Genomic DNA, 24,037 nt, shown 5'->3' with positions numbered 1-24,037 from the left:
TAAAACTTTTATTTGTGGTGGTCCTTCCTTCCACCTAGAGTTATATGAGAAGGAAAAAGATTTACATACAAGTTGACCAGAAAAAAAAAATCATTAATTTTCAGTTCTTAATAGTTGTTTCTGAGATTCATCTTTTCTATTTCTCTAAGGAAAAAACATCACAATGTCCATACTAATCTTGGATAATGAAAATTCTTGAGGAATTTGGAGACTTGGTATAGCCACTACCAAGAAATTTCTCTCTAAAGTTATACAACCTTTTCAAAGTTCTCTGAGGAATGATCCTGGTAGAACTGATGTAGGAATTATTAAAAATGGGAAAGGAATTATTGGAGAAAAGAAGTTGTACATAGTCATTCAAAGAATGATAAAGTAGATTAGCAATATGTGTAATGTTTCCCTGGAGCACTGCAGTTTGTAATCTCATGTTCAAAATGAGACTGGTCATTGTGATGGCTATCTTTTTCCTTTCTACATTAAATTTCATGGAAGGAGTGCTAAGATGGCAGAGTTCAGAGTATGATGGAGAGAGGAACAAATGACTCAAGGGAGTAGTTATGATAACTAATCAGGAAATTTAAGATAGATGCAGTGAAAAGTATATTCTAAGACTTTTCTATTAATTCTATAATAGATTCAAGGTGATAAAGGATAGTTGGAGTCATGGTACTGGAGAGAGTGACCTGGGCAAAAAGAGATGATGGTCAGATTATGGCATAATATTGATATATGGAGGGTTGCAATTACTGGTAATGATAAGATACGGGAATGATAGTTTTTGACTAAGAAAAACTGTAAAAAGAATGGATGATCTAGTACTATGCTGTCTAATATGGTAAACATTAATAAGAAATAGCTACTTCAAATTAAAATTATGTTCATTACAAATTTTTTCCTGAATACAATTCTCTATTAAATGGAGCTAGAGATCCTGAAAGAAATGTCTGATTCTAGGGTTGGGACAGGAAAAACAAACAAAAAAAGAAAATGAGATTATCAAACAAAATTTCAGAGACAGAAATCTGATTTAAATAAAAAGATGTGTAATTGGGATTTGTTAGGACTGCAGTCTGGGACACACAGATTCAAGAAGCACTTGAATTATGTTCTGCTGGACTACAAAATGAAAGAGGCTTATAAAGGCAAGCTCTAAGGATACAGTTAATTACAGGAACTATAGTTAGAGCTGGCCAGTAGTAAGGGTGCTTGCTAATTTAGGATTTACTGGGGTCTGAAATGAGTATATAGTTACAAAGGGAGACCTTGAGACAATAAAGGTGCAGCTGGCAGGTGTTGTTCTGAATGTGGCTGGGCTGGCGGTGTCCTTGCATCTGATGTAGTTCAAAGAAAGTTCAGGTTTTCAGTGGTGAGTATCTGGTCTTCAAGATCCACCTAAGATCAGACATTCAATGGCCATCTAACTCTGTTTTTGTATGTCTGAGCTGTATTTCAGCTGTTGTATAGTCATTAAGTCATGTCCAGTCCTTTCAACCTCATGGACTGTAGCCTGCCAGGTTCCCTTATCCATGGGATTTCCCAGGCAAGAATAGTGGAATGATATGTAGTGGGCTTTCTGACCCAGAGATCAAATCTGCATCTCCTGCTTGGCAGGCAGATTTTTTACCCTGAGCCAACTGGGAAGCCCACTGAACTATATTAACCCATTATAATTTCAATCTGTCATTAGTCTAGAACATTTTATAACGCCAGAAAGTAAAAAAAGAGCCTTCTATCTCTCTCTTGCTCTCTCGCTCTCCCTCCCTCTATCTTTCACACACACACAGATGGGGTATGTCAAATGACATGCAAGCTAACTTGGAAAAGCTCCTTCTGACCAAAACTAGAACAATGGAAACAAAATAAATAGTAATGCAGTACAAAAACAAAACAAATAAATACCCATGAGTCCATACTGTTATAGATAAGTGAGTGAACAAATGAATGAATGAATGAATAAATAAACATATGTGAAGGGACAACTCTTTTTTACAGAAGCAATACAGTTAATAAATGCAGAAGGAGTAAGGAAAATTTTAAATCATCATTAGTATATCATAGTAATAACTGCTGCAGGACAGAACCACTGATTAATATTAACATTAGTAGGTGAAATTCTAAGGAATAACAGGATTGTTGCATACTCTGAATGTATTACTCACCTCCCCCAATTTATTAATTACTCTGATGGCTTTAACATATGTCCACAAATTCTTTGATGGACCTCTGTCCATGAGGTAGGACTTAACTCTTCCCCTTGTATTTGGTCTGTATTCTAACACAAAGCATGTGGAAAGATATAACTTTGCAGTGGATAAACATGACAGGCACGTCCTTAGCTATGCAATCAGTATCAACTTGCTTTATATGATGAGATGAGGAGGGTGTACCACCTGTGCAATATTATTCCCCAAAATTCATATTCACAATCCAATTACAAAAAGCATCCTACAAATAAAACATTCCACAAAATAGCTTGCCAGTTCTCTTTGAAAGTGCCCAGGTCATGGAGGACAAAGACATGTAAGAAATTCACAGACTGGAGATAAAGTAATTAAATGGAACATAGTATCCTGGATGAATTCTAGAATAGATAAAGGACATTAATGGAAAAAATGGTGAAAATCAAGTAAAGATTGTAGCTTAGTTAATACTGTTTTACTACTACTTAACATCTTAGTTTTGATCAATGTTTCATAGTTAACTTTAGTGAAAGCTGGATGAAACTTACTCAGAAAGTCCTTATACCAACTTTGCAACTCTTCTGTAAATCTAAAAATATTTCAAACTAAAAATTTTATAAAATTATATTCAGGAAAAAATTATACTCTTCTGTTGTACTAGCAACATTTCAAGTGCTCCATAGTCATGCATGTTTAGAGCTACTGTATTGGAAAATGCAAATAGAGAACATTTCAATAAATGCAGACAGTTTCTATTGCACTGCTGCTGCTGCTGCTGCTGCTGCTGCTGCTGCGTCGCTTCAGTCGTGTCCGACTCTGTGCGACCCCATAGATGGCAGCGCACCAGGCTCCCCCATGCCTGGGATTCTCCAGGCAAGAATACTGGAGTGGCTTTCCATTTCCTTCTCCTTCTATTGCACAAAGCTGACCAAAAAAGACAGGAGGAGAAAAAAAAAATTATCCACAGTGAATCACAGGCACAGATAAAGAGGGAAAACACAAAAAATAAAATCTTACAACAAACATGATCTAATATAGGTTTGATTGGAGATCCAGCTGAGAAGAGAGAAATAAAAGAATCCATAATCAAAGATATAATGGCTAAAAAATTCCTGGAACTAATTAAAGAATTAGAAAGCCCAAAGAATTCCTAGCAGAGAAAATAGACTGAAATCCATATTGATCCATATCAGTGAAAGTTCTGAATACCAAAGAAATAAAAATATCTAAAATGCAGCTGCTAGAAAAAAGAAAAAAAAAAAAAAAAGCAGTCAATTGATTATTCCACATCAGCAAGGAAACAAGAAGCTAGTAAAAATGTTTATATGCTCTACACAGTGAAAGAAAATAAATATAAGCTTAAAAGTTAACAATCGGCAAAGATATCCATCAAAAATGAAGGCAAAATAAAGACTTTTTAGAATAACAAAAGTGAGAGTTAGAATTTATGGCCAGCACACCCCAGACTGGAAAATCCAACAGGAAACTCTAAAATATGTTTTTCAGTCAGAAGGAAAATTACTCCAGATGGAAAGGAAAGGAAAGAAAAAGAAGGAAAGAAGGAAAATTTAGGGAGGGAAGGAAAGGAAGAAATAAAATGATAAATGTGTGGGTTAAACTGAAAAGATGTTGATTGTACAGCAATAGCTATAGTCTTTTAGGGTTTAACGTATATAGAAAAATAAAGTTCATAGCACTAAAAGCGTAAGATGAAAAGGAAATAAGTGGAGTAAGAGATATGTGTTTCTTTCATAGTGTATGAAGAATAAGAAGAAAAAGGAACTACCAATCAACTCCAAATTTTTACAAGTCAAGGATACATTCTGTAGTATCTTAGGTTATCATGAGATGACTAAATAGAAAAAGAAAAAAAGAAAGAAACAATTTTCAATAAGCTTGAAAGAAAAAAAAAAGGAAAAATAATATAAAAGCAATGAGATAAGGAGTAAGTAAACCATCAGATTTTTATTTAAAGTAAATATTATTACATTCCAGGCAGGTGGACAAACTTTCAGTTAAAGATTGCCAGACCTTTTCAAAAAACGCAATGAATTATTTACATATATATACATATACATGTATATAAATAATATACATTTTTAAACAAGTGACACGTTGAAAGCATAAGAATCCCCTGAAGTTGAGAGGAAAGAATTAAATTAAAAAGAATAGTATTTCTGTGGCAGTCCAGTGGTTAAGGCTTCAAGGGGGATGGGTGTGGTCCCTGGTCAGAGATTTGATTCTGCATTCCAAGCGGCCACCCAGATGGCACTAATGCCAGAGACAAGAGACATGAGTTTGATCCCTGGGTCAGGAAAATGTATGGGAGGAGGAATGGCAACCCACGTCAGTATTCTTGCTGGAAGAATCCCATGGACAGAAGAGCCTGGTGGGTACATGGGTACAGTATATGGGGTCGCCAAGAGTCGGACACGACTGAGTATATGAGCACACACGCTGAGTGGAGTGGAATAGTGAGAAAAAAAAAAAAAAGAATTAGATATATACCATGCAAAAACTAATCAAGATAAAGTTGGTTATTATGTTAGATTACAACAAGCCTTTAAGGCAAAAATGTTAAAGTCAGATCAAATCAAAATGATAGTAGGTCTGAATAATCAAAAAGATATAGTTATTCTCAATTTCAAATGCTTAAGCAAAAAATTGACAGATCCACAAGGGGAAGTATACAAATGTAAAGTCATAGTATGATATATTTTATTTTTCAGTTCAGTTCAATCAGTTGTGTCCAACTCTTTGCGACACTATGAACGGCAACTTGCCAGGCCTCACTGTCCATCACCAACTTCCGGAGTTCACTTAAACTCATGTTGATTGAGTCGGTGATGCCATTCAACCATCTAATCCTCTGTCATACCCTTTTACTCTCGCCTTCAATCTTTCCCACCATCAGGGTTTTTTTAAATGAGTCAGCTCTTCGCATCAGGTGGCCGAAGTATTGGAGTCTCAGCTTCAGCATCAGTCCTTCCAATGAATATTCGGGACTGATCTCCTTTAGGATGGACTGGTTGGATCTCCTTGCAGTCCAAGGGACTCTCAAGAGTCTTCTCCAACACCACAGTTCAGAAGCATCAATTCTTCGGTGCTCAACTTTCTTTATAGTCCAACTCTTGCATCCATACATGACCACTGGAAAAACCATAGCTTTGATTAGATGGACCTTTGTTGGCAAAATAATGTCTCTGCTTTTTCATATGCTGTCCAGGTTGGTCATAATTTTCTTCCAAGGAGAAAGTGTCTTTTAATTTCATGACTGTAGTCACCATCAGCAGTGATTTTGGAGCCCAAGAAAATAAAGTCTGACATTTTCTACTGTTTCTCCATCTATTTGCCATGAAGTGACGGGACCAGATGCCATGATCTTAGTTTTCTGAATGTTGAGTTTTAAGCCAACTGTTTCACTCTCCTCTTTCACTTTTATCAGGAGGCTCTTTAATTCTTCTTCACTTTCTGCCATAAGAGTGCTGTCATCTGCATATCTCAGGTTATTGATATTTCTCCCAGTAATCTTGATTCCAGCTTGTGCTTCATCCAGCCCAGCGTTTCTCATGATGTACTCTGCACAGAAGTTAAATAAACATGGTGATAATATACAGCCTTGACATACTCCTTTTCCTATTTGGAACCAGTCTGTTGTTCCATGTCCAGTTCTAACTGTTGCTTCTTATCTTGCATACAGATTTCTCAAGGGTCAGGTCAGGTGGTTGAGTATTCCCACCTCTTTCAGAATTTTGCACAGTTTATTGTGACCCACACTGTCAAAGGCTTTGGCATAGTCAATAAAGCAGAAATAGATGTTTTTCTGGAATTCTCTTGCTTTTTTGATGATCCAGCAGATGTTAGCAATTTGATCTCTGGTTCCTCTACCTTTTTTAAAACCAACTTGAACATCTGGAAGTTCACCATTCACATGTTGTGGTAGCCTGGCTTGGAGAATTCTGAGCATTACTTTACTAGCATGTGAGATGAGTGCAATTGTGCAGTTAGTTTGAGCGTTCTTTGGCCTTGCCTTTCTTTGGGATTGGAATGAAAACTGACCTTTTCCAGTCCGGTGGCTACTGCTGAGTTTTCCAAATTTGCTGGCATATTGAGTGCAGCACTTTCACAGCATCATCTTGCAGGATTTGAAATAGCTCAACTGGAATTCCATCACCTTCACTAGCTTTGTTCATAGTGATGCTTCCTAAGGCCCACTTGACTTCACATTCCAGGATATCTGGCTCTAGGTGAGTGATCACATCATCGTGATTATCTGGGTCATGAAGATCTTTTTTTGTACATTTCTTCTGTGTACTCTTGCCACCTCTTTTAATATTTTCTCCTTCTTTAGGTTCATAACATTTCTGTCCTTTATTGTGTCCATCTTTGCATGAAATGTTCCCTTGGTATCTCTAATTTTCTTGAAGAGATCTCTAGTCTTTCCCATTCTATTTTTTTCCTCTATTTCATTTCACTGATCATTGAGAAAGACTTTCTTATCTCTCCTTGCTATTCTTTGGAACTCTACAATCAAATGGGTATGTATTTCCTTTTCTCCTTTGCCTTTCGCTTCTCTTTTTTTCATACCTATTTGTAAGACCTCCTCAGACAGCCATTTTGCTTTTTTGCATTTTTTTTTCTTGGGGTTGGTCTTGCTCCCTGTCTCCTATACAGTGTCTCAAATCTGTCTCCATAGTTCATCAGGCATTCTATCTGATCTATTCCCTTAAATCTATTTCTCACTTCCACTGTATAATCATTAAGGATTTGAATTAGGTTATACTGGAATGACCTAGAGGTTTTCCCTGCTGCTGCTACTGCTGCTAAGTCGCTTCGGTTGTGTCCAACTCTGTGCGACCCCATAGATTCAGCCTGCCAGGCTCCCCAGTCCCTGCGGTTCTCCAGGCAAGAACACTGGAGTGGGTTGCCATTTCCTTCTCCAATGCATGAAAGGGAAAAGTGAAAGTGGAGTCGCGAAGAGTTGGACATGGTCTGCAGCCTTCCAGGCTCCTCCATCCATGGAATTTTCCAGGCAAGAGTACTGGACTGGGTTGCTATTGCCTTCTCCGAGTGGTTTTCCCTACTTTCTTGAATTTAAGTCTGAATTTGGCAATAAGGAGTTCATGATCTGAGCCACAGTCAGCTCCTGGTCTTGTTTTTGCTGACTGTATAGAGCTTCTCCATCTTTGGCTGCAAAGAATATGATCAATCTGATTTCAGTGTTGACCATCTGATGATGTCCATGTGTAGAGTCTTCTCTTGTGTTGCTGGAAGAAAGTGTTTGTTATGATCAGTGTGTTCTCTTGGCAAAAATCTATTAGCCTTTGCCCTGCTTCATTCTGTACTCCAAGGCCAAATTTGCCTGTTACTCCAGGCGTTTCTTGACTTTCTACTTTTGCATTCTAGTCCCCTATAATGAAAAGGACATTTTTGGGGGGTGTTAGTTCTAGAAGGTCTTGTAGGTCTTCGTAGAACCATATAACTTCAGCTTCTTCAGTATTACTGGTCGGGGCATAGACTTGGATTACTGTGATATTGAATGGTTTGCCTTGTAAAGGAACAGAGATCATTCTGTCCATTTTATTTTTAAACGTCTGTTTCAGTTGATACATACCAGATAAATACCAGATTTCAGTAGATAAATTTACCAATAGATAAATAATAAGGATACAGGAAATTTGAACAACAGAGTTAATGTGTGCTGTAGTTAAAGAACACTGGATAGTTAAAGAACACTCACCGAAAATCTGTGAAATACACCACCTATTAAAGCCTATTAAAGCACACATGAAACATTTTTTTAAAGGACAGTGTGGAAGAAAATGAAATCTTAGGAATTCTTAGGAATCCACAGATTTTCAAAGATTAAATTCATACAGAATATATTCTATACTAGAACTAAATAACAACAATGATCTAAAAAAATTCTAAACATTTGAGAACTAAAAAATATACTTCAGATATTAAAAGAAAATACATTCATCAAAAAATAAATAAATAAAAGAAAATACATTTTAACTTTGATTATAAATCAGTCCTGAATATTCACTGGAAGGACCGATGCTGAAGCTGAAGCTCCAGCTCCAATACTTTGGACACCTGATGCGAAGAACTGACTCATTTGAAAAGACCCTGATGTTGGGAAAGATTGATGGAAGGAGGAGAAGGGGATGACAGAGGATGAGATGGTTTGATGGTATCACCAACTAGATGGACATGAGTTTGAGCAAGCTCTGGGAGTTGGTGATATACAGGGAAGCCTGTTGTGCTGCAGTCCATGGGTTTGCAGAGTCAGACATGACTGAGTGACTGAACTGAACTGATGCCTTTATTTATTTATTTTTTGAGTTACAGATGAGGAAAAGAATGTTTATGGTGTTAAAAAATAAATAAGCTAATAAATATAGTTCATTAAAATTCAGTTAAAATTAATTAAATCTATAAACGCTTCGTATTCCAGCTGGGTAATATATCTTAAAGAGGATTTTGCTTAATCAGCTAGAATCCACCATTTAATAATATTATAAAGTATATATTTAATAGTCATTACCAAGTTCTGAGGCATACTATTTTTTCATGGTCTTTACTTTGATTAGGAAACACTGACTGGTATCTCTGAATGAGTAAAGCATAATAAATTTTTAGCATGAAAAAAGTCCAAATGTCTGTGCATGCACATATTTATACATATGTGTTGAAGGAAGACTCCAGAGGGTATTCCATAAATTCCTAAGTTTTATAGTTTGTTATTGTTTGGTCACTAAGTCATGTCTGACTCTTTTGTGATCACATGGACTGTAGTCTGCCAGGCTCCTCTGTCCAGGAAATTTTCCAGGCAAGAATACTGGAGTAGGTTGCCATTTCCTTCTCCTTCCCTGTGTTGGCAGACAGAGTCTTTACTGCTGACTCACCTGTTGCTGTTCAGTTGCTAAGTTGTGTCTGGCTCTTGAGACCCCACGGACTGCAGCATGCCAGGTTTCCCTGTGCTTCACTATCTCCCAGAGTTTGCTCATATCCATCTGCATTGACTTGGTGATACCATTCAATCATCCTATCTTTTGTTGCCCCCTTTTCCTATTGCCCTCAGTCTTTCTTAGCGTTAGTGTCTTTTCCAAAGAGTTGGCTCTTCCCATCAGGTGGCCAAAGTATTGGAGGTTCAGCTTTAGCATTATTCTTTCCAATGAATATTCAGGACTGATTTCCTTTACGATTGATGAGTTTGATCTCCTTGATATCCAAGGGATTCTCAAGAGTCTTCTCCAATACCACAGTTCAAAAGAATCGATTCTTTGGCACTCAGCCTTCTTTATGGTTCAACTCTCACTCAGATCCATACATGATGACTGAAAAACCATGGCTTTGACTTACAGGCCTTTGTTAGCAAAGTGATGTCTCTACTTTTTCATCCTCTGTCTAGGTTGGTTATAGCTTTAGTTCCAAAGAGCAAGCATGCATTTTAATTTCATGGCTGCAGTCACTGTCCACAGTGATTTTGGAGCCTGGGAAAATAAAATCTGTCACTGTTTCCACTTTTTCCTCATCTGTTTGTCATCTGGAAATGCCCTCATGTTAACTTTTATTTGTATTTAAATAACACATGTGCATAATCAATAGTCAACTCTCCTCTCACAACTGCTTTTTTTTTTCCTGCCTTAAGTTTTCATTTTTTAACAATCTTCTTACCACTTTTCCCTAAATTCTCTGATTAAATTAGAAAACCCTTTTCTGTATAACCAGATGCCAGTTCTTTTCTTTTCTTTTTTTTGTAAGCTTCCATCTCCTGCTCCAACTTAAATGGGTTTCTTTCTTCCAAGATTGCTGGGCCCCTCTCCTGAACTAAGATGTCCCACTTTTTGGGGTTTAATTCTTTTGTTTTGGTGGAGCATCTCACCCAGAAAGGCAGCAAGAACATATTTCCAAGGCCTTGTGTGTCTTCAAGCAGAATTCTAGGCTGGAGAGTAGTTGACACAGGCTTCTGGGGCTGCTGCTGAGAATGCTCCTGCCTTCCTGATTTCTTTTTAAGTGTTCATGCTTTCCTGATCCCCAAGTTCAAATCCTAAACTCCAACCTCATGTTCTGGATTTCATGGTGATGCAACATGGTGGACCCTCAGCATCTTCCATCTGGAAATGTGTACCAAACTACCAGAACTTTATTGTTAAAAAGTTCTAATTTCTTTTTTGTATTCAAAATTTTGAGATTCATGGCTTGGTCTGTAATTTTATAAAATGAAATATTCACTTATTTTGGGGAACCACACTGTTTTTTTTACTTCTATGACTCAGCAGCATTTTAATCATTCTGTTTTAGCATAATCATAGGTTGACTGATATAAGTTTATAATATTTAATATTTAATGTAGGAAAATAATACATTTGGAATTTTATATGGTTTCAGATAAATTACAGTGACTTGTAATTAACTGTGAGTTTCATCTCCTTCTGTTAGTCTGTAATCTCTTCAGAGCAGGTATTTTTTTTTTCACATTGGAAATCACATCATCAAGCCTCATACCTGATGAAAACCAGCTCTAAAAATGTTAAAATTTGAAATTCTATAGTTTTTCTTTGATAGGGAAAAAGTTGGAGAAATGAAAAGCAGAATGGATAATTTTTGAATTAAAACAATCAGAGCCTATTCTTCCTTCTTTGTAGACCTCCTAGTTCACAGCCCTTAACATTTTTCAAAGCAGGCTTCCCGCATGGCTCAGACTATAGAGATTCTGTCTGCATTGCAGGAGACCCAGGTTCAATCCCTGGGTTGGGAAGATCTTTGGAGAAGGGAATGGCTACCCACTCCAGTATTCTTGCCTGGAGAATTCCATGGACAGAGGAGCTTATTTCATTTGAAATGATTTAAAGTGCATACATAAATAAGCATGTTGAACAAGCAACTATTAAAATAGTGCTTTTTAACCTCTTAAATATTTTATTTTTAAATTGCACACTGAGTTAATTTAGAATAATGTTACAAGGACAGATTTTATTTTCTCTAAATGAAAAATATTTTTATCTGGTTACATGTCAGAAAAACTTTTGCAATCAGGTAACACTGAAAGACTCACAAATTTACAGACCATTTAAGAGGGTGTCACAAAACTCAAGTTGAAAAAAAAAAAAACAACTGTACACTTCAAGTAAAGTGTTGTTTGCTACAGCAAAGGGAAAAAAAGATTAACTTTTCCTTATCATAGCCTGTTCAGAAATATATTTGTTTTTACTTTTTTAAGAAAAATGATGTTCATATTATTTCTATAATTTTAGATTGCATCTAAATGGATCAAGTTATTTATATCCTTGTCAAAATAACTTAATTTTGTTTATTTCTGGAAAATTAGAGCAGAAACATTGATCATCTCAACTTCGTCTTGTCATTCCTTTTAATTTACTAACTTAGTCATAAATTTTAAGCTGTATTTCACTGTAGATGATACATTTGAATATTATTGAAGATAAGTAACTAAACTTCTTTTAATTCCATATTTAATGATGACAGAGCAAATGCTTTGAAGATGGAAATACCTGACCTAGGAATGGATACAGAATGTTCAAAGAGGGTGGAGATATGAGTGTATTAAAATGTCAGGAGAGAATATTCAGTTTATAGGAAGACAAAAGGTGATTTTTAAAGAGGCAATTAAATCGCATCCTGCTTGAAAACTAATGTATATTTTATAGCCTTTTAATATATCCATTCAAAATATAGCTTCTCTCATCATCAAAGTCTCTCTTTTACTTATTTATATGGCTTAGTTCTAGAAACTATTATGTTACAAAATAAATACAACTTGCCAATCAGCTTATTTATTCATCTTGATCTCTTTGAAAGAGAATATAAAATAAAACATGCTATAGCATTCACACTACAGTAGGAAATGACAACCCACTCCAGTATTCCAGCCTGGGAAATTTCATGGACAGAGGAGCCCGCCAAGCTACAGTCTGTGGGGTTGCATAGAATTGGACAGAACTGAGCACACATATGCACACAGCACTCACGTATATGATGTAAGGTATATATAACTTTGTTTCTGTCTTCAGAGCATTGATTAATTTATGTAAAATAGCAGATGTATTATTTGGTACAAAATTGCCAGTTAACATTTCATAGTTTCCTATTCTTTGGGGCTCAATAGATCTGAGGGTCATTAACATACAAAGTGCAATTGTATGAGCATAGACATTACCTACAAAATTTTTCACATATGGATGATTCTGCCTCAGATTATAAGGTATGGAAATATCACTGATATGGTTAGTAATGCTAAAAAATTAAAGCATATTTTGTTTTCTATGCTAGATTCTTTAAGCACTATTGTTTTATCATATTAGATTGGAAGAACTGTGAAAAATGAAACATGAAAAAAAAACTGTGGAAAATAGAAACGTTTTCTCTGATTTGGAAAACTTGGCTTCTGTATCATTCTAAGGGCTCAGTGTCTAACTGATGATTTGGCTTTGGTAAGTGAAATCTGAGATATTCCTAACTCTAAATTGTTTAACTATTTCAGAGGCAGCAACTCCTGCATCTCAGGCCACTCCATGGATCTTAGGATTTAATATGACTCAGAACCAGACTAGTTAGAGTTCAGGGATTTGTGCTGACCTTTATATTTGAACTATCAATTGATGAGGAAAGAAGATACATTTAACCTAAGTTGCACGTGCTTTGGGTTTAACTTTTCCAGGCTGTGGAAAATAAAAGCAGAAAAAAATGAAATCTAAACACTTAATTCCCCTGCATCAAATATATTTTCTTTTTGAAGTTTTTTGTAAACTTTTATTCTGTATTGGGGTGTAGCTGATTAACAATGTTGTGAAAATTTCAAGTGAACAGCAAACAGCTCAAGCTATATATATATACTTTCTAATGTGTATACTATATATAGTGTGTGTATATGGATGTGAGAGTTGGACTGTGAAGAAGGCTGAGCGCCAAAGAATTGATGCTTTTGAACTGTGATGTTGGAGAGTCCCTTGAACTGCAAGGAGATCCAACCAGTCCATTCTGAAGGAGATCAGCCCTGGGATTTCTTTGGAAGGAATGATGCTAAAGCTGAAACTCCAGTACTTTGGCCACCTCATGCGAAGAGTTGACTCATTGGAAAAGACTCTGATGCTGGGAGGGATTGGGGGCAGGAGGAGAAGGGGACGACAAAGGATGAGATGGCTGGATGGCATCACTGACTCGATGGACGTGAGTCTGAGTGAACTTCGGGAGTTGGTGAGGGACAGGTAGGCCTGGCCTGCTGTGATTCATGGGGTCACAAAGAGTCGGACACGACTGAGCGACTGATCTGATCTGATATACACTTTCTCATGTGCACAGGCATCGTTGTGTGGTCTAGTTTAAATAGGCTTAGCATGTCTATTTTTGACCTTGCTTGAGGTCTTGTTTTTACTTTTTGGTATCATTCAACATCTTTTGTTCCAAGATTCTGGCAATTCTCCTTGCTACTTGGTATATAATTTCTATTGAAACTCTGTTTTTGGCCAAGAATCCCTCATTCTTCAACAGCTCTTTTCAATAGCATGTCTCCTGCTCCCTCAGTGATTTCTTACAGACAGTTCAGTTCAGTTCAGTCACTCGGTTGTGTCCTATTCTTTGCGATGCCATGGACTGCAGCATGCCAGGCTGCCTTGTCCATCACCAACTCCTGGAGTTTATGTCCATAACTCATGGAAACTCATGTCCATCTCATCCTCTGTCATCCCTTCTCCTCCTGCCTTCAATCTTTCCCAGCATCAGGATCTTATCAATTAAATCAGCTCTTTGCATCAGGTGGCCAAAGTATTGGAGTTTCAGTTTCAATATCAGTCCTGCCAATGAATGCTCAGGACTGATTTCCTTTAGGATGGACTGGTTGCATCTCCTTGCAATCCAAGGAACTCTCAAGAGTCTTCTCCAACACCATAGTTCAAAAGCATCAATTCTTTGGCACTCAGCTTTCTTTATAGTCCAACTCTCACATCCATACATGACTACTGGAAAAACCATAGCCTTGACTAGACAGACCTTTGTTGGTAAAGTAATGTCTCTGCTTTTTAATATGCTGTCTAGGTTGGTCATAACTTTTCTCCCAAGGAGTAAGGGTCTTTAATTTTGTGGCTGCAGTCACCATCTTCAGTCATTTTGGAGCCCCCAAAAATAAAATCTGCCACTGTTTCCCCATCTCTTTGCAATGAAGTGATGGGACCGGATGCCATGATATTTGTTTTCTGAATGTTGAGCTTTAAGCCAACTTTCTCATTCTCCTCTTTTAATTTCATCAAGAGACTCTGTAGTTCTTCTTCACTTTCTGCCATAAGGGTGGTGTCATCTGCATATCTGAGGTTATTGATATTTCTTCTGGCAATCTTGATTCCAGCTTATGCTTCATTCAGCCCAGAGTTTCTCATGATGTACTCTGCATATAAGTTAAGTAAGCAGGGTGACAATATACAGCCTTGACGAACTCCTTTTCCTGTTTGGAACCAGTTTGTTGTTCCATGTCCAGTTCTAACTGTTGCTTCCTGACCTGCATACAGATTTCTCAAGAGGCAGATCAGGTGGTCTGGTATTCCCATCTCTTTCAGAATTTTCCACAGTTGATTGTGGTCCACACAGTCAAAGGCTTTGGCATAGTCAATAAAGCAGAAGTAGATGTTTTTTTTTGGAACTCTCTTGCTTTTTCAATGATCCAGTGGATGTTGGCAATTTGATCTCTGGTTCCTCTGCCTTTTCTAAATCCAGCTTGAGCATCTGGAAGTTCATAGTTCTCATACTGTTGAAGCCTGGCTTGGAGAATTTTGAGCATTACTTTACTAGCATGTGAGATAAGTGCAATTGTACGGTAGCTTGAGCATTCTTTGGCATTGGCTTTCTTAGGGACTGGAATGAAAACTGACCTTTTCCAGGCAGGTCTCTTACACAGACTGGGGGATGGGTTAGAGATACCTTTATTTTTGGCCCAGAGAGAATATGGTGGCCTATGAATTTGGAAGAAGTTAGGAATCTGATTATGATAATCGACCTTCTATTTTATCCTCTCTTGACAACAACCAAGTACTGATCCTATCAATTCCTTTTCTTTGAAAATCTGGAGTACTGTCCTAATATGAGCACAATTACTTGGACTCAGATATGTTTTCCTTAAACTGACCATATGCTTTTCTATACAATTTTCTTGTCCTGGTTTCATACTCATACCCAGATCCTCACACTCTGTTGATCTGTGGGGAAATCTGCTATTTTCTGTCCTTTGGAACTACTTTCCCACATTACTATGTGGTGTTTGTCAGCTTTTACTTTTGATGAACTGTTCTGCATTCGCACTGAACTTTCCCACCTGTTGTTTCTCAAGATCTGTCTCCTGGTGGTTCTAATTCATACTAAACAGTGAGAAAGTTACTGAAACCTTCTCTGAGTCTGTATTGAAAAAAGATATTGTTTTTAAGAAGAATGTAGTATTTTGTAATTAGTGCCTTGACAAATTACTTCCTAAGTCAAAACCCTGCAAAATTAAGTAAAACAGCAGTCTGATCTTTATTATGCTCTGCAAAATGCTGGAACCTAATCTGTTTTCAGTTACCACTATTTTTTAAAGGCTTTTTTTTATTATTAAGACTTTAGTTTTGAGATAAATTTAAAGTTCACAATAAAATATAAGTAACATATAGAGATTTCCTACATACCCCCTGCTCACACACACACAGGGTCTCCCTCATTTTCAATACCAACACCAGAGTGGTACATTTGTTAAAATCAATGAACCTTCATGGATACATCATTAAAACCCAAAGTCTATCATTTATATTAGGGTTAACTCTTGGGTGTTATACATTTTATGAGTTTGGACAAATATAAAATGATGACATGTATCCATCATTAAAGTACCATATAGAGTATTTTCAAAATCCTAGAAAACCTCTGTGCTCTGGCTCTTCGTGCCTGCTTCCCCAACTTCTGGCAACCACTGATATTTTGACTGTCTATATAGTTATGCCTTTCTGGAATGTCACATAGTTAGAATCATACAATATGTAGTCTTTTAACCTTGTTTTTTTTTTTTTCCATTTAATTATATGCACTTAAGATTCCTTCAAATCTTTTCTTAGATTTATAGTTCATTTCTTTCTAGCACAGAATAAAATTCCGTTGTCTGAATATAGCACAGTTTATCCATGCACTTCAGTTCAGTTCAGTTCAGTCGTGTCCAGCTCTTTGCAACCCCATGAACCGCAGCATGCCAGGCTTCCCTGTCCATCACCAACTCTTGGAGTCCACCCAAACCCATGTCCATCGAGTCAGTGATGCCATCCAACCTTCTCATTCTCTATTGTCCCCTTATCTTCCTGCCCTCCTTTCCCAGCATCAGGGTCTTTTCAAATGAGTCAGCTCTTGCATCAGATGGCCAAAGTACTGCGGTTTCAGCTTCAACATCAGTCCTTCCAATGAACACCCAGGACTGATCTCTTTTAGAATGGATGGTTGGAACTCCTTGCAGTCCAAAGGATTCTCAAGAGTCTTCTCGAACACCACAGTTCAAAAGCATCAATTCTTCAGCAGTCAGCTTTGTTTGTAGTCCAACTCTCACATCCACACATGACCACTGGAAAAACCATAGCCTTGACTAGACAGACCTTTGGTGGCAAAGTAATGTCTCTGCTTTTCAATATGCTGTCTAGGTTGGTCACAATTTTCCTTCCAAGGAGTAAGCATCTTTTAATTTCATGGCTGTAGTCACCATCTGAAGTCATTTTGGAGCGCAAGAAAATAAAGTCTGCCAATGTTTCCACTGTTTCCCCATCTATTTGCCATGAAGTGATGGGACCAGATGCCATGATCTTAGTTTTCTGCATGTTGAGCTTTAAGCCAACTTTTTCACTCTCCTCTTTCACTTTCATCAAGAGGCTCTTTAATTCTTCTTCAGTTTCTGCCATAAGGGTGGTGTCATCTGCATATCTGAGGTGATTGCTATTTCTCCTGGCAACCTTGATTCCAGCTTGTGCTTCCTCCAGCTCAGTGTTTCTCATGATGTACTCTGCATATAAGTTAAATAAGCAGGATGACAATATACAGCCTTGATGTATTCCTTTTCCTATTTGGAACCAGTCTGTTGTTCCATGTCCAGTTCTAACTGTTGCTTCCTGACCTGCATATAGGTTTCTCAAGAGGCAGGTCAGGTGGTCTGGTATTCCCATCTCTTTCAGAATTTTCCACGGTTCATTGTGATCCATACAGTCAAAGGCTTTGGCATAGTCAAAAAGCAGAAGTAGATGATTTTCTGGAACTCTTTTGCTTTTTTGATGATCCAGCGGATGTTGGCAATTTGATCTCTGTTTCCTCTGCCTTTTCTAAAACCAGCTGGCATATCTGGAAGTTCAGGGTTCACATATTGCTGAAGCCTGGCTTGGAGAATTTTGAGCCTTACATTACTAGCGTGTGAGATGGATGTAATTGTGCAGTTAGTTTGAGCATTCTTTGACATTGCGTTTCTTTGGGATTGGAATGAAAACTGACCTTTTCCAGTCCTGTGGCCACTGCTGAGTTTTCCAAGTTTGCTGGCATATTGAGTGCAACACTTTCACAGCATCATCTTTCAGGATTTGAAATAGCTGAACTGGAATTCCATCACCTCCACTAGCTTTGTTCATAGTGATGCTTCCTAAGGCCCACTTGACTTCACATTCCAGGATGTCTGGCTCTAGGTCAGTGATCACACCATCATGATTATCTGGGTCATGAAGAAATTTTTTTTGTACAGTTCTTCTGTGTATTCTTGCCACATCTTGTTAATATCTTCTTCTTCTGTTAGTTCCATAATATTTTTGTCCTTTATTGAGCCCATCTTTGCATGAAATATTCCCTTGATATCTCTAATTTTCTTGAAGAGGTCTCTAGCCTTTCCTATTCTATTGTTTTCCTCTATTTCTTTGCATTGATCACTGAGGAAGGCTTTCTTATCTCTCCTTGCTATGCTTTGGAACTCTGCAATCAAATCGCTATATCTTTCCTTATCTCCTTTGCTTTTCACTTCCCTTCTTTTCACAGCTATTTGTAAGGCCTCCTCAGACAGCCATTTTGCTTTTTTGCATTTCTTTTTCTTGAGGATGGTCTTGATTCCTATCTCCTGTACAATGTCATGAACCTCCACCCATAGTTCATCAGGCACTCTGTCTATCAGATCTAGTCCCTTAAATCTCTTTCTCACTTCCACTGTATAGTCATAAGGGATTTGATTTAGATTTTACCTGAATGGCTTAGTGATTTTCTCCACTTTCTTCAATTTAAGTGTGAATTTGGCAATAAGGAATTCATGATCCAAGCCACAGTCAGCTCCTGATCTTGTTTTTGCTGACTATGTAGAGCTTCTCCATCTTTGGCTGCAAAGAATATAATCAGTCTGATTTCAGTGTTGACCATCTGGTGATGTCCATGTGTAGAGTCTTCTCTTGTGTTGTTGGAAGAGGGTGTTTGCTATGACCAGTGCGTTCTCTTGGCAGAACTCTATTAGCCTTTGCCCTGCTTCATTCTGTACTCCAAGGCCAAATTTGCCTGTTACTCCAGGTGTTTCTTGACTTCCTACTTTTGCATTCTAGTCCCCTATAATGAAAAGGACTGCAAGATATTAGTAGCTTCCAAGTGTGGATGATCATGAATAAATCTGCTAAAAATATCTATATGTGTTATATAGTTCTATGATTAGCTCTCCATCTTTAGTTTGTCTTGGAATATGAACTTCACAAGTTTTTTCAGGTTTTTTTTTTTTTTCTCCACTCTTAGATGCAACAAGAGGGTTGAGTGAGATGCATTTGATATATATATATTTTTCTTTTATATGGAATGATAGAGCTGTCTAGAGTTGTTTATTTCTTTGTTGTTTATTTTAGAGTTTCGTCTTCACTGACTCTTGAGCAGTTTGTTGATTACAAATCAAGTTTTCTTACCCCCATCACTGGTTCCCATGGTTATTTCTGCCCACGAGTCTCTGCTATAGTAAACTGTGACTCTCTTTATTCAACTGTCTCTGTCTCTAATCTTGCGGTCAGCATTTTGCATTGAGTCCTACCCTTTCTTATAAATTCAGGAAGAGTTGTTGATCTTTCAGTCTGTTCAGCTCTTGTTAGGATAGAGCTGGAAACTGAAGCTCCTTATATGCACTACTGGAAAAGTCATCACTATTGTATTTGATGTCCCTGAACTCTGTATACCCTAGTGACTTTATGTAGTATATTCTTTCTTCATATCCTTTTCCTAATAAGTGTACATCCAAACACAAGTGATCACTCATTATCCAAATCAAATGATACTTTATTTTTTTTTTAATTTTTGAGCATATATTTGAGAAGGTATTTTCTCACCTGTAAATTCTAGCAAGAATGGCAAATATAACTGTCTGAATCATAATTACTTATGTACATATTGAGCCCCTGCTAGTAAATAATCTGTATCTAATTCATTAATATACCCTCTAGCTCATTGTATACTCACCACAATGCTTTCAATATTAGCCTGACAGAAGCTACATCAGACTTTACCTTGTGCCTTGTCCTGAACAACTTCAAATTAAAGAGAGGCTGATATCAAATGATTTGTCATGAGTATTACTCAGCCATTAAAAAGAATACATTTGAATCAGTCCTAATGAGGTGGATGAAACTGGAGCCTATTATACAGAGTGAAGTAAGCCAGAAGGAAAAACACCAATACAGTATACTAACACATATATATGGAATTTAGAAAGATGGTAACAATAACTCTGTGTACGAGACAGCAAAAGAGACACTGATGTATAGAACAGTCTTATGGACTCTGTGGGAGAGGGAGAGGGTGGGAAGATTTGGGAGAATAGCATTGAAACATGTAAAATATCATGTATGAAACGAGATGCCAGTCCAGGTTCGACGCACAATACTGGATGCTTGGGGCTAGTGCACTGGGACGACCCAGAGGGATGGTATGAGGAGGGAGGAGGAAGGAGGGTTCAGGATGGGGAACACATGTATACCTGTGGCAGATTCATTTTGATATTTGGCAAAACTAATACAATTATGTAAAGTTTATAAATAAAATAAAATTTAAAAAAAAGAAATTATTCATATTAAAGCTGAAAAAAAAATTTTATGGTAATATTTAATTCACAGAAAAGTTGCAAAGATTATACAGAAAACTTCTGTATACACTCATCCCAGTTTGTTTACATTGCTATGCTGTATCTGTCAAAACTAATAACCCACTGTTAATATATTACCATGAATTAAGCTTCAGACTTTATATAAATTCCACAAATTCTTTCATTTATATCCTTTTTCTGTTCCAGTTTTGTCTCAAGGATAATTTGGAATTTTCAGTTTTCATTTAAACAAGAGGCAACATAGCAATGTTACCAGAAATATTATGGGTTTCGGGACTGGGAAATACGTGGAAGAAATGTTGGGTTAGCAATATTGTCTTCTTGGTTTCTATAGATAACTTAGTTGTACAATAGATTGATAAAACTCTAATAGTAAAGTAATTTTCATTTATGTATTTGTACATGACTCTTCCCTAATCTCCTGTATGGAACTTGAGAATTTTGTGTGCTCCTTTCAGAGCATCATAGTTCCTTTTATTTTTATTTATTTATTTTTTAAAATTTAGAACAAAAAAAAGCTACAATTAAAAAAAAATTGTGCACTTACTAAATTCTGAGCACTGTGCTAGACACTCAGATCAAGTTAAAATCTCTGTCCACACCACATGGTGTGCAAGAAACATGGTATGTATTCAGCTCCTTCAAATTAACAGCTTGTTGCTTCTGAGTCTTCATTCAGTTGAATTGGCATGGAATTCTGAAGCTCTCATTCATATGCTTCCTCCTCCTCCTCCTTGGAGAATTGTGTCAAAGTTCTGATAGCTTATAGGCTGCCAAGCCTTTGATCAGTCAGCTGTCTCACTGCTTATTGCTGAGGCATCTATTGTCTCTGAGTACCTGCCCTTTTAGACCTGGGGACTCTCTACTATTTTCTGCAATGATTAGGGAAGAGATATCCTTTGTAATGCTGGATACCGATGGAGTGTAAGGGTCTGTTCCCTAAGAAAAGTCATGTAGTCTTTTTTCTCAGGATGTTGCAACCCCTTGAGTTTATCCAGGATTTACAGATCTCTCTCCGCTTGCAGTCCAGGGAAACAGTTTTACTGTTCAGCAGGGAAAATGTTTTCCTCTTGCTTTTAGTTTTCCATGGCCTCTCTTTTCCCTCCTGTCTTTTTTCTAAGTCCTAGTTCTTAAAAATCCTTAAGAACTGCTTACTACTCTCCCCTTCATCCTGCACATAACATCAGGTTCATGCAAGTGTCATGAGTGCTCAGTCGTGTCCACCCCTTTGTGAACCCATGAGGAATGTAGACCACTAGGCTCCTCTGTCTATGGAATTTTCCAGATGAGAATACTAGAGTAGGTTGCCATTTTTTTTTCCAACCCAGGGGTCAAACCCATGTCTCCTGTGTCTCCTGTATTGGCAGATGAATTCTTTATCATTGTTCCTCCTGGGAAGCACATAACTTCCCTCCTCTAGATAACAAAGGAGCACTACTTGAGAGGGAGGCAGTTGATACCTATACTCAAAACAAGACAACGATGTAGGTAATTTTTCTCATTTTACAAATGACAAAACTGATGAAAATCTTAATATTCTTACCCATTAAATAAGTGACACAATGAGAGTGGGTAGTCCCAGAACACTGAGTCACAGAGGGTCAACATACAAAATTATTAGATAGGTTAAGGTATGCTTGAAATAATGGGTGATATCACATGCAATATACATACTTTAACACTTAAAGTTTAGAGAAAAATGAGTTTCCAAAGCATGGTTGCAGACTACATTTGATTTTGAAATTCTGTGCAGAACACTTGTCTTCACTTGAACAGAATGTGGTAACAGATGCCTTTACTGACTTCTAGTGAGAATTGAGAACTTTGATTCATAAATACAAGGCAACTTGCCAGTATACCTAATGAGATTTCATATTCTCCCACTCTTATGCTTTTAGCAATCATACTGTATCATCTTGTATTATTACCTTGCACACCATGAAACACAGTATCTACTAAACTGGGAATGAGGATGTAAGTGAGTGGGTCTGCAGTCATTCCCTTCATAAAACATAAATAAAAAGGATATATATATATATATATAGTTTATTGATAAATGAGAAGCAGACAATACAACTGCAGTTAAAGACTGAACTTAGAATGATATCACAGAAAGGTAAATCAACTTTTAATTTTAGTTATTGATGTCTTTAAATACTATAATTATTACCTTTGGTAATATTTTAGATCCAAAGCCATCCTCCTCCATTTCAATTATAACTATTTATGAAGAATTGGAATTAGTTTGGCTTTTCTCAAAAGTATTAAACTGTATGGGTTAAACATTTTATTTTTGAATTTGTGTACATTTACTTGGACTTTGGCCAGACATTTTACCTTTGTAAGCCAAAAACAATGTGTTTTTTAAAAAGATGATATAAGAAGAAATATTTTGCTATGAAAGGTGTGCTGTCCTGTGCTTAGTCACTCAGTTGTGTCCTACTCTTTGCGACGCTGTGGACTGTAGCCTGCCAGGCTCCTCTATCCATAGGATTCTCTAGGCAGGTTAAAGTTGAAGTGTTCTAAGTTTCACACTTAGGATTTACACTTAAGTATGAACAGTTCTTTCAATTTTACTGCCTTCATTTTGTTTCAAATTTTGTTGACCTTCAAGTGAGGTAAACCTAAAAGAAAAACAATGGTGAAAGAAACCTGATTAGTTAAAAACAGCAAATTGCAGCTATTTAGTAGTCAAGTAGAAAGATGAGTTACAGTTATGATCAGGAAGGAAATTATATTGTTTTTGACTATGAAACTATATGGGGCTTCACATGTGGCTCAGCGGTAAAGAATCTGCCTGCAGTGCAGGAGCCACAGGAGATGCAGGTTCGATCCCTGGGTTGGGAAGATCCGCTGGAGAAGGAAGTGGCAACACACTCCAGTATTCTTGCCTGGACAATCCCATAGACAGAGGATACAGTCTAAAGGGTTGTAAAGAGTTGGACATGACTGAAACAACTATGGAATGAGGTTCGTGACATTGTACAGGAGACAAGGATCAAGACCATCCCCATGGAAAAGAAATGCAAAAAAGCAAAATGGCTGTCTGGGGAGGCCTTACAAATAGCTGTGAAAAGAAGAGAAGCAAAAAGCAAAGGAGAAAAGGAAAGATATAAGCATCTGAATGCAAAGTTCCAAAGAATAGCAAGAAGAGATAAGAAAGCCTTCCTCAGTGATCAATGTAAAGAAATAGAGGAAAACAACAGGATGGGAAAGACTAGAGATCTCTTCAAGAAAATTAGAGATACCAAGGGAACATTTCATGCAATGATGGGCTTGATAAAAGACAGAAATGGTATGTACCTAACAGAAGCAGAAGATATTAAGAACAGGTGGCAAGAATACACAGAACTGTACAAAAAGATCTTCACGACCTAGATAATCATGATGGTGTGATCACTGACCTAGAGCCAGACATCCTGGAATGTGAAGTCAAGTGGGTCTTAGAAAGCATCACTATGAACAAAGCTGGTGGAGGTGATGAAATTCCAGTTGAGCTCTTTCAAATCCTGAAAGATGATGCTGTGAAAGTGCTGCACTCAATATGCTAGCAAATTTGGAAAACTCAGCAGTGGCCACAGGACTGGAAAAGGTCAGTTTTCATTCCAATCCCAAAGAAACGCAATGCCAAAGAATGCTCAAACTACCGCACAATTGCACTCATCTCACATGCTAGTAGAGTAATGCTCAAAATTCTCCAAGCCAGGCTTCAGCAATATGTGAACCGTGAACTTCCTGATGT

This window comes from Bos grunniens, chromosome 3 (assembly GCF_055505025.1).
Source record: "Bos grunniens cultivar Pamir isolate PY7600 chromosome 3, Bosgru_T2T1.0, whole genome shotgun sequence".
NCBI lineage: Eukaryota > Metazoa > Chordata > Mammalia > Artiodactyla > Bovidae > Bos > Bos grunniens.
This window is presented reverse-complemented; position numbering follows the sequence as displayed.